We start from the raw sequence: 4103 nt of genomic DNA, 5'->3' as shown, positions 1-4103 counted from the left end.
TTTTAGCTTTGTGATGCTTTGTATGTACACTTTAGCCTAGACACTCCATCAGCCTCATTCAAACCCTTGCGGATGTTCTGATAGTGGTTCCTTGTCCAACTGTTCTGTTTTGGGAACTGGTTAGGCAAATGTGTTGCGTGAAAGTATCTGTACATTGGACTTGAGTTAGTTTGTATTTCTTTATGGACTTTCTCAGTGGCCAAACTGTTCTAGTGTTAGAGGGATTTTAGTTTAGTTTAGTTTTGGTTAGAGTACAAAATTTATGTTGGGGAGGGGCAAGCAAAAAATTGTTTAGTATCCCTGTGTTTTGAAAACAGATGTAAATAGTAAAAATCCACATGGAATAACAGATAAAAATATTTCTTTAACCATGAGCTGTCAGTCTAGCAGGCACATTAAAAGAATGGTCATGCATATGTTTTTGAATGCATAAATGAACTTCCTGGAAAAAGGACCAGAAGAAGCTTTCCAAAAGAGTGGTCTGATGATATCTGATGATGCCTTCATGTTACTGCCAATCACATTACTGGGATACAAAGACTTGTCCCAGGGCTGCATGAAAATTATTATCTATAATTTTATGCTTTTAAGAATTTTATCCCAGCACTTCCCTACTGCGAATGTTAAAGCAGTGCCATTCCCAGTCCTGTATTTGTACAAAACGTCAAAACAGTCCAATCATTCTGCTTACCAAGAACCTGAACTACAGAACGGATGAAACTTTAAATTCCCTAGTACTGCACACCACCAATATGGGAAACCTCAAAATCATTTTAAAAATACAGATCAAAATTATTTTTGTTAAATGCATATTAATCTGTGATCTATTTATGGACAAACGACTCAAAAGATTAGCTTTTCTTCACTTTAAAGATACCATTACATTATGCAAACATCAATTGCTCTTTATATAGGCCCCATCTGATGGTATTATAGGACTTAATGCTGGAATTTGAAGCCAGGGGGCTAAGATTATTTTCATTGCCTTTCCAAGTTTATGAATCTGTCTGACATCAGAAAGATCTAGTTCTTGGACAGTCACAGCCAATTCAGACCCCATCAGCATACATTTGATGGTAGGATTTTGTGCTTGCACCATTTAAGGTCATCTGTGATCCTTTTGCTTACTCACTTGAGCTGATATTTCTACAGAGTGTCTACTGGGCCAGGTTGCTGGCAAAAGTATTTCTGCTGCTTTCTGTGGATCATAGTGGAAAGGAAACAGGCCCAACATAATCTTCCGAGGGGAAAACATGAAGGGAAGGTAGGAGCAACTGACATTAAAAAGAATAGTAGCCGTAGGTCAAAGATGCTCCCAGGACTGAGAAGAACAAGGATTCTTATGATGCCTTAATGACTAGCAAGTTTACTTTATTTAAAATATTTTTACCCTGCCTTCACCTTAAAATGGGCAAGCTTCAGATGTACCGGTATCTGATTAAGTAGACTTAGGCTTTTCAGGACTGGAAAACCTCCAGTGCGATAGTGATACAAGTCTGCTGCAGCAAAAGTAACAAGGAATCCTCTGGCACCTTAAAGCTGTTACAGGCCAAGTTACAGTGGTGCCTCGCACAGCGAGGTTAATCCGTTCCGGATTAACCCTCGCTGTGTGAAAGCATCATTGAACGGGGCAAGAAAACCAAGTGGAACGCATTAAACAGTGTTTAATGTGTTCCAATCGTGCTGAATAGTCACCGTTCAACGATGCTTCCGGGCGGCTGGCAGCCATTTTCGCGCCCTCCCCTCGCTGAACAGGGGTGCGAAAATGGCTGCGACCAGCTGTCCGGCGGGTCCAAAATGGCCGCCGGAACAGCCGAAATGGCCGGCCGCAGTGTTTTCGCGCCCTTGGTAAGCGAGGGGAGGGCGCGAAAACACTGCGCGCAGCCATTTTGGCTGTTCCAGCAGCGTTTTCGTGCCCTCCCCTGCGCGCGGCCATTTAGGGGTCATGCTACGGCCATTTTGGACCCGCCGACCAGCTGATCGCAAAAACGGCACCATTGCGCGGATTCATCGCTCTACGGAGTGACCGTTCTGCGAGACACCACTGTACTTCTCAATTATGACCCCTCCGTCACCCTGTCATGACCTCCAAGAGGTCCTATTGTTAATAGTCCTGTTCAGGCCTTGCAAACTAAAAGCCATGGTTCTTCGTAGTGGTCTCTGTGAATGCACACATGGGTTTATCCTGCGCCTGTGCAGGACGCTCGGAAGATTCTAGAGCTTAGAAAAAAAGAAACAATTAAGCCTCCTCCCCCCCCCCCCGAGGTTATATAGGCTTCACCTCCTCCAGCTTCCTTTCAGTTCCTCTTTTTCCGCCGTACCGTTAGGACGTTCGGAGTAGTCAGAGCGAACTTCAGGAAAGTTTTGGCACTTTGGGCTCTATTTCCAATTTATTCTTGCTTTCTTCATTATTTTATTGTTCGGCACCAGAAGGGGGTAGTTTTTTTTCCCTGTCCTTGCGCGCCTTCCTGCCTTCCCTCCCCCCGCTCCGCAAAGGATTTTCCCCACCACTTTCTCTCAGTCTTTATTTTTCCTTTTTCTTTTATGGCCCCTTGGGGCTTCAAACAGTGCACTGCTTGTTTGAGAAAAATACCTCTTACAGATGGGGCACGATCGGTTCTGCCTGGGAGAATCCCACCGTGCCCAGTCATGTACCGCATGCAGGAGTTTTTCCAAACAGGCTATTAAACTGTGGCTGCAGCGGCTGCGTTCCTTCCTTTACGCAAAGACTCTCACTATGGAAGCCGCTGCTCTCCTTTTTTTGTTTGTTTTTTTGTTGTTTTTGATATTGTATTCATTGACTCTTTTAGTATTGTATATTAATTGTTACTAATGTAAATCTTTTAATTATTGTAAACCACCTTGGGTCCTTTTTTTAAAAAAAGAAAGGCAGTTTATGAATGAATGGGCCAGGACACCTAAACTCATTACATGCCTCTGAAGGAGCGGGCTACAGTCCCAGAAAGCTTATGCCAAACAAAACTCATTAGTCCTTGATACGCCACAAAAACACTTGTTGGGTTTACTGCAACAGAAAATCACATGGCTGTTGTTAATGTGCTATCATGTTACCTCCAACTTTTGCCAACTTTATGAATATGAGGTTGCCAAAATGTCCTGCCTAGCTCTTGCAAGCGGAAGCCTGTGGCTTCCCTTAGGGCAGACCTGGGCAAAGTGTGGCCTGAGGGCCACATACGGCCCGCGAGCCGCTCCTGTCCGGCCGGCGGACAGTTTTGAACCTCAAAACCATTTATAACTTTTTGTCTAAAGTTGATCAGTTGCTTATCTTTAACATACCGCAAAAAAAAAAAACTCTTCAGCATTTAACAATTTAAAATAACAATTTTAACAATTTAAAATAAAAAAATCATAACATCACTGTTTCATTTTATTTTAAAGTAAAGTTGGTTCGGCCCCTGAACACAGTTCAGATTTTTCATGTGGCCCCCTATAGAAATTAATTGCCCGCCCCTGCCTTAGGGAGTCAATCCATCTCAGATAATATTTATCTGGAGAACGGTTGCCTATAAATAAAACATAAATTAATTTTATTTTTCTCCTGTTGCCTTCAACCTTTCCTAGCAGTATTGTTTATTTCCAGAGAAACTTGCCTTCTGATGACTTCATTCGAACCAACAGAAAAAATGGCTTGGTGGAAGAAGTGGCGGGAAGGGGATTTCTGGGGGAAACGGAGTACCTCACCCCGGAGTTCCTGATTTCAATGAGAGCAGAGTGCGACCCCACCGGCACACTGGATTTCAGGAAAGCCCAGTCCTAAAAAGCCTGAAGTGTACCTATCGGGCACCTGGCTCGATGGTAGCCTAAATCTCCCTGGGGTCTACCTCCCACCTCCGCGGCTTCCGACAGTTCCCCCTTGTCGCCCAACCACTTCGGGATGCAACGAAGGAGACGATGGATGCCCTCCAGGCCGGTTCCATCGAAGACACGAAGCCAACGCTAGGGGGCGCCCTAACTCAGCCCTGGCCGGCGCGGGTCGGGGCCCCGGAGGGAGCGCGTGGGGTGGGGTTTTTTGGGGCGGTGGGGGTGGGAGAGGCGTGGCCGTGAGGTCTGGGGGGGGGGGTTGCGGGCGGGGGCGGGGCGCA

Source organism: Pogona vitticeps, chromosome 2 (assembly GCF_051106095.1).
Source record: "Pogona vitticeps strain Pit_001003342236 chromosome 2, PviZW2.1, whole genome shotgun sequence".
Classification (NCBI taxonomy): domain Eukaryota; kingdom Metazoa; phylum Chordata; class Lepidosauria; order Squamata; family Agamidae; genus Pogona; species Pogona vitticeps.
This window is presented reverse-complemented; position numbering follows the sequence as displayed.